The sequence below is a fragment of the Patagioenas fasciata genome, chromosome 17 (assembly GCF_037038585.1).
Source record: "Patagioenas fasciata isolate bPatFas1 chromosome 17, bPatFas1.hap1, whole genome shotgun sequence".
NCBI lineage: Eukaryota > Metazoa > Chordata > Aves > Columbiformes > Columbidae > Patagioenas > Patagioenas fasciata.
The window spans coordinates 10,711,746-10,726,008 of NC_092536.1; the positions used below are offsets into that span (position 1 = coordinate 10,711,746).

A 14,263-nucleotide genomic window follows, 5' to 3' on the forward strand; every position below is an offset into this window, starting at 1 on the left:
GAATTTGTGCCTAGCAAAAGACTTGTCTCCTCAATACCTACTAAAGTGAAAATCAATTCTGTGTTGTCAATGGAGTTGCGTTCCTTCATTAGGAGGTCATCTAGTAATTTGACCTGACTTCTAAAATCCATATGGTTCCTACTGACCGAGCTCAAACCTAGAACCCAGGGAAATCTTCCTCCTTCAAAATATCCTCAAATTCATTCAGTTCGTTTAAATTAGTTTCTCTTTCTGCCAGTCTCTTCTGTCCTGAATGTATCTTGACAAAATTGATATTGCATTCAAATTAAATTGGGGAATGTTTTCCCCAAATAATCTTTCTAATTGTAATCTCATATTTGAAATCTGCAGTCAGTATGTCAAATATAATGTGCATTTATAGATAGCAGTTGTATCTTCTCATTCGTATGGGTGCACACATAGCCAGATCACTACTTCAGTCATTGGCTGCCTAACTGGTTCCTAGAAAATATAGGGCAATTTCCTACCGTGACTCATCTTAGAAGTAGCAGATGCTGCGTGCTCTCAAACTGTTTATGATAGTTTCTAGAATCTCAAGAAATATAATTCATCATCGCAGACTCAAAAATATATTGGATGACCCTAACGATTACACACTGTTACTATTTCTTCCTTTTTAATGAGGACACTTAAGTGTAATCTTTATAAAGGGTGCTTTCTTCCATTTCTGATCTTTAACAGTACTGTGAAAATGTGTTTCCACTTTGAAATTTCATTTTCATCCTGCTGTCACCAGGGAATGGCTCTAGTTTTAGTACTTAGTAGACTTTCCACTTTTTTTTTTAACACTCCAGGGGTTGAAGTGACCCTGAACCATATGCCACTCACAAGCAATTCAAGTACAAGTCCCTTATCAGAAGTGGATCGTGTCCCTGGCAATGGGTCTGTGCTGCTGTGGAGTTTCTGTGCAGCTGCAGGACTCAGATCCAGGAGAACCGAATCCACAGGTGCTGAGCCATTACCTGTGGACTCACGACTGCAGCATCACTGAAGGACGCATTGTGGTGTAGCTTCACGTTCAGTGCAGCCTCATTAGCAGCACAAGGAGTATGGGGTTAAAGATGTCATGGAACTGTGCCCAGCTGGCATGTCCACCTGTCACTGGCATTTCTCTAAAACCTGGGAACAGAAGAGATGAGGAGCTGCTGGGGCTGGAGATGATGGGGAATGCAGCTCCCCCGTTTTGCCATCTGAAGAGGGTGAGCGGAGGGCAGAGGAGGAGAAGGCGACAGAGACCGTTTGAAAGAATATTTAAAGGGAGTGGCTCTTCTGCCAGCTGAATGTGCAAGATACAGAGCTCTGGCTTGTGGAATCTAAGAGTCAGTTCTTGTTCCAGCATTGTCCAAATAAAACCAGCCTGCTCCTTCAGAAGCTGATGTGACCGTTTCATCCATTGTGGAGGTCTGGATTCCAGTGCAGGTAGAGATGGGAGCACAAAGTGCTCCAGAAAAGCCCCAGAGTGTCGGTGAAGTGCTGTCATGTCCAGCCCCAATTTAAAATCCAGGAGAGCCGTAAGGCTTGCCCTGTTGTGTGGCTAAGTGAGGGTTGGCTTGCTGAGAGTAAAATGTAAAGTTTTGGGAAGTAAATGTAAAGCTTCGGGAAGCAGCTGGGCTGTCGGGTGCAGGGCTCTGGTGATGCCCTTGTCGAGCTGCTTTGTGTAGCAGGAGCTGTAAGACCTGAAGACACGTGGCCACCTTACGCTCGGGGAATATTCCCTGAATTTTCTCCCTTGGTTGTCCGGGATGTGTGGTACTTGTCTTCCTGCTGTGTCTTGTGAATGTAGTTTAATGTGGAGCTTGTTGGGTTAGGAAGGTTGCCCAGCCTTGTGCTGGTAGCTGGTATGGAGATGAACAGAATTCTGGCTGGGCTTTCGCAATCACTGAGTCGGTGCAGTGTTGTTAGGAGGCAGTTCTTTTATTCAGAAACACTAAGTGGGCAGTGTGTACTGTATCTTCTTGGGCACACAGTGAAATATCGAAAGGAGGATGGAATTACATTGTTGCTTGAGGTTTTCATGGGGAAAGAGCAAGTCCTTTAAGTGCTTTTCCTACTACCAGTCATACCAACTGGTGCGTCCTCTGAATTGCAGAAATGGGCTTTTCCTGTAGTTAGGGCAGAGTTAGCAAGCACCAACTCTCAGTGGAAAACTGCAATGTCGCATTTGTAACAAGAAGGTAATTTTGCAGAGATAGACACAAGCGGCGGTTCCTGGCCCATTATTGCGGTGGTAAGTGGAGCGGGGACGGGGCTCGGTCCCTGCGGTGCCGCGGAAAAGGGGAAGCCTGGAGTGAACCTCGCTGCTGCTTGTGCTTCCTGGGCCGGGCAGGACGAGGAAAAGGCCGTTCCTCTGCTCGGCTTCGTGCGTGTTTAATAGAGAGTTTGAGCGCAGGGTAGGTTTGCTTTGTAACCTCGTCAGGTTCTCTCTTATCCTCTGTGAAAGTTGGTTTCTGACCAAGGGAAAACATAGTTGTGTTTTTTTCAGCAGTTGTCTACATGCAGCATAATTTCAAATGGTTTGAAGCTTATGTGTTTGTGTTTGCAAGATAAATTCTGTGGGTATCCGTGAGATTTTGGCTTTTGTTGGTTTTTTTGTTTGTTTTCAAGTGTCAGGATGCTGAAATTTAGCTAGGTTAGGAATGTTCAGCTTTGTATGTTGTTTGTATGCAAACAGTTGGTGGTTTTTTTCCTATACTTTCACTTCCAAAAGTGTTGATTTTCGGTATTATGAAGAGAAAATCACACAACTGAATGGTTATTTGATATAAAAGGGCTGATCAGAAGAGTTCAGTGCAGCTTCTCCTGAAGGGTTTCCCTCCTTGGAGGCAGCCACTTTAAAATTGTAAGATATGTGTGTAAAATTCATGCTAGCTCTGGTAATCCTTATAAGGCCTTTGTTCTTGTCATATTAGATTTAGTTATACATTTGCACTACATATAGATTAGTTAAGGAGACCCAGAAAGGAGTTTTTCCCCAGTCTTTGTGCTTGGAGTAGCCTCTTGTGATGGGAGGAGTGACTGGATGTTCCTGTACAGTCGTGACCCTGGTACCATTGACTTTCTGAAGTCCCCTGTGTAACTTCAGGAGTTTGAGCTGATGTGATCATATAGTAAAATATTGAACTGTCATGAATTCGTTAGTTAACGCTGGAATTTGTCATTCTCTCAGTTAGTGATAATATAACCCCAGTCTGCAGGAAAACCGACTTCATTCATAGAGCGTCTCTGAAAGCCATGCTTAAAGTTAACCAGAACAAAATAATGGGTCTTGCAAGCTAATCCGCGATTGAGAAGCTGTCCCCGATTAAAACCATTCCTCACTTAGACACTGTAGTGTGTAAAAGATATAATGCTAAGTATATAAGTAAAAATAATACTTTTAAAATACAATCTTCTGGCAAAGGTACAGGATTGGATTCTTTCATAGTTTTGCTACTGGTATCCCCTTCAGTTCATTATATGCCTTAGATGCCGAATCCATAAAATAGGGCTGTTAACATGTACGTGAGGCACCAAGAGCTAAAATAGTCCCAGAGACTTTCAAAAACTGATAATTCCTTGATTTATTCATAAAGCAGGGAGCATAACTCTTGAAAATTTGATCAGATGCCAGTTCCTTCAGTAGCGACTCGATTCCGAAACCTTTTTATAGCTGCGCTAACGTCTCTCAAGACTGTTGGGCTTAATTAATGTTTAGGGCTCTTGAACAGAACATGTCATGGAAAGGGAAGGGAAGCTCTGCTAAGGGAGCGCAGGGAGTCGGGCAGCAGTGTTGCTGCAGGGAATGGGAAGGGAAAGGACGTAGGAGCATTTGAGTTGAGTAAGCTTGTGTCTATTCTCTCCCTTAAAAAATACCCTGATTGTGTTTTTTTTAGAGATTTGTTGTTAGTTGGTGTGTTGAATTGACAGGCACATATGTAGAGTCCTTCACATGGACTTTCTTTTAAATATCTAAAGGCAATTCTGGTATTAAAAAATAGAATGGCCTTGTTAGAAGTATGTACCCCTCACAAAAAAAGGAGTTTATTTTCTGTGATGTGAGTACAGCTAAGCCTGATAAAATGGTCATTAAAACGTTCACAGGCAGGCAAAACACTTAAATTTCTCCCATCTGCAAAACAAAATAATATTTGTGTTCTCTCAAGAGTCAAGTGTGGGGATGCTTTTTCTGGGAAGATGAGTGTCTTGTGCACAGACCTGTTTGGATCCTAAAATAAGTATTTTCTCATGAACACTGACATTTTCCTGCACAAATGCCTTCGGTGCAATGCAGAACATTGTCAAGCAGCAGGAACCATTTATCCCGTGGGCATGTTCAGTAAGGTCGCGTGATATTCTTTTCCAGTAGATTATTTTCATGTATTGAAAATCTCCTTAACAAATGTATCCCAAAAATACCTCAAACATCATTTTCTTGCTCCTCCTCCTCAACACATACTTCCCCAAATGTTGAATTATTAATGCGAAAATATTAAGTGGAAAATAAATTAGTCACAAGATAGAAATGGTTGTATAGATGATTGTATAAATTGGCCTGGGCAAAAATGATTGGATTATTTTTGAAGAATTTACCTCAGTATTGTGAAGAGTATATTTTTATGGTTGTCTTAGATCCCTGTATCTTGTACAGACAGGTTTCTTAGAGGAAATTAAGCTGAGTATCCATACCCAAACAGGCAAAGATCTGACTTTGTGAACAGAGAGGAGAATGATGTGGGAAAACAAGTGTTTTACCCATCGGTCACGAAGGGAAAAATACTCTTGCCTGTCTGAATAGAAAACAGCACTGGAATAGACTGACACAGATGATGGACTTTTTCTCATTGAAGCCCAAAGTTGCCCACAGGGGAAAATACTCTTGGCAAAGACATTAGGAGTGAGGAACGCTTGACTGTGGCAGTTAAGCTTAGTTGGTTTTAGATGAAAAGCTCATTATTATTTAATCTCCATTCAGGCTTTTTTTTTTTTTTTTTTGGCCTGGTTAAAAAGGGAACAAGTAGGGCATCAAGATCATATCAGTGAATGAACTCGAAATGTTTTATTCAGCAAAAAGACCATTTTGATTTCTGTTAGGGAAGTTTAATGGCTTAATTGCATGAGGTTTAAGATTATTTTATGATACTGAAATTCTACTACAATCTTTGAAGACTGCTTTGGTTCCTGTTGCTGCCAAGGCAAGCTTTGCAGAAAAATGTAGCAGGGGATTTTTTGAATAGAAAATGGGGAGTTCCTGTCAAAAATCAAGCTCTGTAGTGTAGATTTAATTTTAAGGATGCCCACCTATATCTGGTGGTCTTGCCTTTTTTTCCACTCCCCCCAAAGACAGCCGTGCTACAGCAGAGGACATGAACAAGCAATTGTATAACTAAGGCTGCGCAGAGTAATGTTAACTTGTAGCTATTCCAAATAAACAAAGCTTTAAGTGATCAAGTGATGCCCAAACATCTGTCTGTTGAAATCCCTAGGCCACAGGCGACTGTTTTAATCCAGAACAAGGGTCGAGCTGGATCTGTTTGGTTTGTATACACGGGGAACCTTGCAGTGTGACGGTTCTTAGTGCTGGAATGGAGGATGAGGGTGTAACCATTTGCCAGTTGGGACCAGTAAATAAGGACTGGTCTTGAGCTGCAGCCTTGTAGGTGACGGGATCCCTGGAATGCTGGCTCGTGCGTTACGCTTTTGCTTGGTATTTTGATTAGTGTATTATCCATAGCAACGGAGCTTCAAATAATGACTCTTATTCCCAGAACATCCTTGGAATAAGTTTGAGAGCTCTAAGGAGCTTTAGAAAGTGTAACTGGAACTTGTCTCTTAGAAGAAAATAAATCAACAAAAGGAAAAAGTGACTTTTCCTTGGATACGTAAAAGTTGTTACCCCAGGAATTTGCCACAGAAATAATGAAGACTCTTGATCTATTTGCTATCTTCAGCCGTTATTCCATGTGAACATTATTAAATACACTTAAGTAACATATCGAATAGAACTACCATAAGGATAATTTCTTATTAGAGACAATAAATGTGGCTTAAACCAGTTTTCATTGCTAGTCAGATTAACAAGAAGTTTGAAGTCAGGACGAAGGACAAGCAGGTTTATTTTTTCGAGGAAAGAAAAGGCTGAACCGAGGAGATGCTATAAGGAGTAAACATGCTGGATTGCAGGGGGAACCTGGCAGGGATTTATTGTCAGACTCTGGGTCAAGAAAAGAGAACTCTGAAGTAGATCTATAGGGAAATGGTTCTGAGTGCTATAGGAGCCGGGGGACTGAGTGCGGTGTGATGGACTTCGATCTTATTGTCTTGAACTTGGATCTTCTCAGAGATGGGAACCAAAGGCTGTTGAATGGGAAAAATTAAGTGACCTACTGCAATTATCTGAGCTTTGAGTTCTGAGCCTCGTGTTCAGTATTACAAGTCAGTGAATTCATTAATTGAGAAGGTTTTGTTTCTATATTCAATACAGAAACACATGATATTTTTAGATCAGTTTATCTGAATTAGCTGTTTGTATTTTTAAGGTGAAACTTGTTACCTTTTGGCTGCGTTCCTTGCGCTACCTCTTGGCAGAGGGCAGAAGAAAGGACAGCCCTGACATGTGCTCTTTATCCCATTTTGTTTAATGCACCATTACCCCTTCTATTTGTCCCTTGTGTAAGCTGGTTTTATTTTCAGTTTACCTTCATGTTGACGCATTCCCCTACACCTAATGCTTTTATTTCTTTTGCATTTCTCATATATCAGATGAGAGTTAAATTATTTGAGTAACAATCTTTGATCCCATAATTTCTATAGTGACACTAGTACTTTTGGCATGGCGTTCTCTCATCGTATTTCTGCATCTCAACACTCCCATTTGCCTTTTTGCCTGTCTCTGTGCACTGAACAGATGTTTTCAGAGAGCTCTCTACAGCAACCCTCGGGTCTTTTTCCTGTGTGGTTACAATTAATTTAAAATTCAGCAGTGTGTGCGAGTAGCTGAAAATATTACTACGCTACCCTACTTTTGTAACAAATGCATTTCATCAGCCACTAACCCGCTTCTGACTTCACTCAAGGTGGACATGGCTGTGCTTGTTTTTAACATAGTGATTTCATCACCTCTGCTCTGAATGAATGTTATCTACGAGATAAGTGACTGAAACCTATTTGGTGGTGTTCAATTTAATATTTACAAATCTAGGTCATTACTTGAGATGCCTTCTCAAAAATAGCAAACAGCTAAAGGGCTGTCTTGGTGATGATTCAAAATAGTAAATTATCGATAGAGCAAAAATAAAACTCAATCATGCTTAACAACGGTCTCTTCCTATGCAGTATTTACCACTAAGCCTGGATTTTGTTGCTTCTCATTGATCAAACACACACATTCCAACATCAGCTGCCAGTTCCTTGGCTGCTGCTCATAGAGAAATAGAAGTATTTCTGAATTATTCTTTAGGCTATGGTGGTCTTGTATTTTCTGTGATATCCTTTTTGTTATATTTTCTTGTTTTAGTGACGTCTCTGATCTGAATTTCTCTTGTCCCCTGCTGCCCCCAAATGCCCGTAGCAGTGTCCACATCTGCCACCCACAGAAGACACCTGGACTGAGGGCCCCATTGTCCCTGCAGCCACCCTCCCAAATTCTGTCACCTTTTCTATTTGTACACATATGCAGTAATCTGGTGTGATTTAGGTACGTTGCACAGAAGCTGGGCCAGTAGCTAATAAGTTTGACCCTCCCCTTGTATTAGCTTTCTTGCATTGATTCTAAGTCTTTAAATGTTTTGATCAGGTAGCCCAGTGACCAGAGCCTTTAATTGAAGCTTCGCTAATAATTTCTGTTACCAATATCCACAGTGTATTTTGCAGCATCAGTGTGTCATTATTGGAAATTACAGCAGACAGAAGTGCACTCCATGTTTTTGCTAAAAGCTTTTCTATTTGGTTGGAAGAGGGCTGCTTCTCGCCTTATCTATTATGTTCACAGCACAGCATATTGCATGACTAAAGTATCTTATAAAATACTCTGTTGCCATGGTGACCTACCTTCCCCTTTTCCTAAAAGGACCCACTAGGTCCTGGGAGACCAAATCTACTTTCTTTGCCTGTGAGAAGATTAGTCCCACCCTGTATTTTACCCTTGTTTCTCTCTTGTTTTCTTGAGGACATCAAGTAGGTTTTGTTTACTGATAATTTTTTTCTCTCCGGGTTTAACATTCTGAAATATTAAATTTTAGTACTTTAAAACTCATGTGAGGATACGCCTGTACATAAGGACACGACACTGGAACTTGCATTTTGAATTTCAAGTGGAAAAATGAAATTTAAGCCTAAATTATTTAAAATGAAGTTTTATGGCAGTTAAAACTGTATGGTGATTCTTCATGACTTCAGTTCTAATTCAAAAAGAGAAAAAAATAAGAAAAACCCCAAATCACTGTGGGTTTTCTTTGTCTTGACAACCTGCTCGGTGAGTTGGGGAATGCAGGATTTCTGACTTCAGTGTTATCTTTGAGACAATTTTAAAATGGAATGTATGTTTTTCCTGTGTTGAACTATATTCAGAAAAGAGATGATGAAGGTGCCAGTAGAGATATGAAAATCAATTTGTGACCCTAATATAAATGTCCCTCCAAGTCTGTTAGCAATACTTGTGCCCCAGCTCTCTGTAATTGCCCAAACCGAGCTGTAAGATAACTGCACTGTCTGCGCTTTTCCTTAAGTGAACTTGTGAGAAGATGGAAGAAACAAGTGCCTGGATATTTGTTCCTAAAATAGCAAAAACTACGAAAAAACCCCTGGAGAGCTGAACAACCACGGAACAAACTTACCAGAGGAAAACCCATCTGGCGGTAGCGCAGAGAGGTACCCGGGGTTTAGCTGGTAGAGCTTGCTCAGCCCCCGGTGCCGCAGGAGGACGCAGGCATGGCCCAGGAAGAGGAGTCAACACCTGATAAAATACTTTATTTTTCAGTTTCTATGACCAAGCGTTATTACTTTTATTGCTTAGTGGTTAGTTTGTAACCCTGTGTGGTAGGAGAGGACTTAGGTAAGCAATAAAGCTTTTTATTTTGTGCACAGTCCTTTCCCAAGAGGTTAGCGCAGTGCAAACCCCATTAGACGGTATCTGAGAAAGTGTCTGCAGGATGAAGTAGTTTCTTGAGCAGCATTTGCCTGACTTGGAGGGTGCTTGGCAATGGGGAAATCACTGCTGCTTGTAGTGTTGAGGAATGAATACCTTGGAAAGGCTGCATATATTTATAAATTTCATGCACTTACTTGCTTTTATTCAGATCTTTAGAAGATCTTGAATTATTTGTTTTATGAATGTTCAGTTGGCCAGAAAACCAGCTTCCTATGTCAATGTATGTGGTAGGTAAATCAGCAAAAGGTAGTTTTTAAATGCAACAGATAACTCTTCAGTGAGGTTGCCACCCCAGCTCTTTCTAATTTGGAAACCTCTGTTTTAGTCATAGTTGCTGTATTCTTTGGGTGACCTTGAACAGGTTTTGTTTCTCAGTTTATCAGCTCTGTGTTTCGTAAAGTGTGGACAGTGCTGGCCTGAAAACCTCAGAGGGACAAAGTACACGGACACCCTGAGAGGGTTCCAGGTAACGACAAAAAACAGAAAACACCCTCTCCGTGTGGTTTTCCCTGATGTCTCCTGTCCTGTGGGTCCTTATCCCTGCCTCGGGATCGGAGTAACCGCCGCCTTCAGTGCAGCTGCCCGGGAAATGATTGTGTAAAATGCCTCTGGTTGTAAAACAGGCTGTTGGACCATGTTATCAGTGCGTTGTGCAGAGCTGGATGCTCTCATGGTGCGTGGTGGTCTTTGTGGGTGGTTTGCTGTATTGTGCCACATTAAGATATGTTTGGTACTTCCATGATTCTCTGATAGCTGCTATGTGTAAATAATTCCTCTGATTGCCGTAAGGATGTTAAAATGATCCTGAAGAAGAGGTTTCCACAAGAGGGCCATCTCAGAAGCACATATGATGGCTGATAGAGCAAACCTTCAGTTCTTTCTGGGTATTGAGTAAAAGCAGCACACTGTCTTCTTTTCTTTCCAGATTTTCAGCCATCCAATGCTCTTTTTATAGAGGATAAACACTCTTCTTGCGTAGGATAATTAGATAATAATAATGGACTTTTGAGCATTAGACATCCATACTTCACTTCTGAGTGTGTCTTATTGCTAGTGATAAAATAAAAAATCCATATGCCAGAAAAGAATAAACTTAGAAAGCCAGTGGGTAAATTGTGTGATATTAGTGACTGATTCTGTCTTGGCTGGTGCATGCTAGGTTGTCTTCTATTAGCAATAGTATCCCAAATTAAATTGAATTTTTGTGGATTTTTCAAAATAAGCTTTTTCATGTTTAATCCTGAAGCAGACTCTGGGCATCTAAATGAAACAGATGTAGCTATTTTTAATGATATGAACGTGGAAAATATTCCAGTGCTATATGTTAATGGTTGCAGTCATGCCTGTAAATAGGTCAGGAAGAGAGCTGGATGTGTTGGGTCAGAGTCACTGGGGGTGGACTGAGCCCGAATGATAAACCCAAGGAGTCAAAGGGCTGTTTCCTAAAGTGTTATCTGTGCCTGGCACAGAGGAGGCAGGAAGGAAGGAAGGGGATCTGTAAAAGGAGAAGCGTGTGGTGGGGAGAGATTCATGGGGCAGAGAAAGGGGGTGCAACGGGGACGTGTGACCCAGGGAGGACAGGACATCTTGGGGGAAATACCTTAGGATGCCGTGGTTTTCTCTGTGTTTTTTTTTGTTCTGAACCAGCAGCAGCATCAGGTCAGGATTCAGAAACCTTTCTCTCTAAATCTTATCACTGGAGAGGACAACAACTTATGCTGCTCTCTCCAGAAATTCAGAGGTTGGGGGGTTTTTCACAGAATTCCAGAATGTCAGGGGTTGGAAGGGACCTGGAAAGCTCACCCAGTGCAATCCCTCCATGGAGCAGGAACACCCAGCTGAGGTTCCACAGGAAGGTGTCCAGGCGGGTTTGAATGTCTGCAGAGAAGGAGACTCCACAACCTCCCTGGGCAGCCTGGGCCAGGCTCTGACACCCTCACTGGGAAGAAGTTTCTTCTCAAATTTAAGTGGAACCTTTTGTGTTTTTATTCCTGGTAAGCTTGTAGTGAAGATCTGGATTTTTCTTAGAATCATGAAGAACTTCACACATACTTCACACTTGCCTCATCAAACAGAAGGGGGGAAAAAAATCGCAATTTGTTTTGTTGTGGAAGGTACTCTGGCCCTCTATGACCAGAGAATGTCTTTCTTTTCCCAACCCAAGAGTGCGGTCTGCATCTGTTTTCTTACTTTTCGTACTTTTTGTTGTACTGCGTTGCTCTTTTTGGCCAGTTTTACCGTGGTAGAGCTTCCAGAAAATCAGTATCTGAGTTACACTTTCTCACAAAAGGAGAATAAACAGTTTTTAAAATAGAAACGTACTTTTTCAAAGTCAGCTAGTGTTATGACAAAAGGTACGTAGCTCCACTAACACACTATTACATTCAAGGATCTCATTGTCTTTTTGCCCCAGATATCACAGGCTTTCAATATGTAAATACATACACATCCCTCCACTAAAACACACCTTTTCCTTGGGTAGCACCAAGTTACTGTTCAGTGGCATAATTATACAGTTAAATCTAACTGTCCTCTGCAGTTTCTAGCTCACTCTAAGGGGCAAATCAAAGCCATACCCTCTAAGCTAACAAAATGAAAACTGATTTTAAAACTCATAGAGATTTTAGTGATCAGAGTTAATATAACAGTTGCTTCCTACATTTCTGAAATGCTGAGCTTGAAATGTAGATGGGGATATGTTTGCAGCCTTGTTGCACGTTTACTGTTGAAACAACGTGGTGACAGGGAGATGTGTCTGGTGTCCACGATTCTGGGCCAGTGGTGTTGATGCTGCAGTTTGGAATTGAAATGCAGGTGAATAGGAGCAGGTCAGCTCTGCAGGGTTGTGGGAATAGGTTTATCTGCTTGCTGGGGTTTTTGTTTGATTAGGTGGTGGTCAAAATATAAACTCTTCAAAAAGATCAAAAAATAGCTTTAAACCACAAAATGGATACAGCTCTTTGGAAGCCATTACGTTAATAGGTAGGAAACTCTGAGTGTGCTGGTGTCTCTTCAGGCTTTCATAAACAAATTCGATGACTTACTTTTGCCTCTGAGTAGCACACAACAGAATACTCATGAATTTATAATTGTCTAGAGTTCACTGCCTTTAAAGCAACATCATTAATGAGGAGCCTGATAAAAATGCTACAGCAAAAATGCGATGAAAATAGGGAGGCAATTTCCTCACTTTCATGACCCATATGTGATGTTTTAGATATGTTTTGATGAGAAGAGCTGATGAAATTTATATTTCTCTGTAGGATGCTATTTGAGCTTATGTACATTAGCTTTTAAAATGATTCATGTGTCTTCCCTCCCTTCCAGATGTAGTGTTGAATTATTTCAAGGGTGCCATGGTGAAATACTGTGAAATGCTCAGAGCAAGAAGACTATTATAATTCACTCTAGATTGTATGATAAAATACAGGTTCTTGTTGAAGAAATGTAATAGTGTTAATGACCCTTAAAATGAGGGAATAAATATTTTCATTACATCTTTCTAAATTTAACTGGAAAACTGTTGGGCAGCATCACCCTGTGTCTCTTGCTGTGATCTTAGGTAACTACAATTATACATATTTAGCAAAACAGAGTGTAAAGAACTTGTCTGAGACAGACAAGTGTCCAGGTTCTAAGATACTCTATCGTACCTTTTATTGCAGTTAATTCTTAAAATGCCACTTGAGACAAGACCTGGGAGATACCAGCTCTGTTCGCTACGTTTGATGGCTCTCCCAGTGGGGCTGATCACCTGAGTTTAACTCATTCACAGTTTCCTTGCAATTATGTCATTAAAATATCATGTGGGCTTTTTGACAGCCGCAAACTTTTCAAAACACTGGAACATGTGCACCGTATGTCTTTTCAAGTAAGGTGCTGAATTTTGCCTGATATTAACTTCGTTGTTACAGATGTTCCTAAGTCTCTCAAAGAGGCATTGCGATTATCCCACAGTATCTCCACAGTATGAAGTAATGTTATGCTAATCCTCTATTTTTCCTAAAAGTGATTTTTGCCCTGTGTATCATGCTTTTCCTGAAGATGTTCATAAACAAGAATATAAATCAAACCTTTTTTTGGTGGATTATAGTTCCTATCTGGCCTCAGGTCAGGATAGATCGATGCCATAGGTGCCACTCGGTCTTCACTTCAGTGCCCCGTCATCATTCTGCAATTACTGAAACCTCATACGTTAACCATGAGATCTTGGAAAGTGAGGAGAAAGACACTGTATAAATACTTCTTGATGCATTTGCGTTCTGTCATGTCTGATAATATCCCCAAACCAGTAGCTGGTTTGTCTTTGCCGGGAGCATTTCCAGTGAACGTGGCTGGCGCTGTGTCCTCTGGAAGGCGGCTTGTTGCTTGGCTTCATGCTTGGTGAAATGTTCCCTACAACTAAAACTGATTGCTTGTTTCTTGACCTTAAGCTCATCGGTTTATGTTTTAATGTTTTGAAAATAAGTTTATCTTATTCGTGACATATAAATACTAATTATAGAGGAGTTGCAAGTGGAACAATGTTTCCTTAAAACTACTGCTCTTAATTGGGGAAAAGAAGTTGCTTTGATGAGAGCATGTCTCTACAATGAGACCTGCAAGTTATTGGTTTAATTTCATATCCCAAGGGCACTGTGCAGTGATCAGCTTAGGAAAGTTCTGATTCAGAGGGGTTTGTTAGCGTGAGTAATCTCGTTAACTCAATGCCCCGATGCCCAGGTGAGCACTGGAGGATGCTGAGTCAAGGTGTGCGTGTCATGGTGACGTCCGGAATGGATCACTGAGCAGAATCCTTGGCAAAGAGAACTTCTTGCAGTTCTTTTTAGAAGTTGTAGGTAGTGAAGAGTTGTGATTGCATCCAAATATTCCACAAATTTTAATAGAAATGGTGTGTGTGATTGTGTGAATGTTCTGGGAAGTTATTTCTTTGAAAAGTGGAGCTAAAAAAGTGGTGTTTGAGGAAGTGGTATGAGAGTCCCAGCTACTGACTATGACTGAGCACCTTTTGTGCTCATGTTCTGGTTACACCGGCAGCAAACTAGCTGGTAGCTTGGATTGATGTACCAGATATGTGTGTCGGACTGTTTTAAGCATTAAAATAAACTAAGTGCTAAT

General features: G+C 41.0%; 1 protein-coding gene across 5 annotated transcripts in view; it reads left to right on the plus strand.

Moving 5' to 3' along the window:
• Positions 1 to 14,263, plus strand: part of TAOK3 (TAO kinase 3) — an 83,733-nt gene that overhangs the window by 17,419 nt on the left and 52,051 nt on the right. The gene's annotated exons all lie outside the window — the stretch shown is intronic.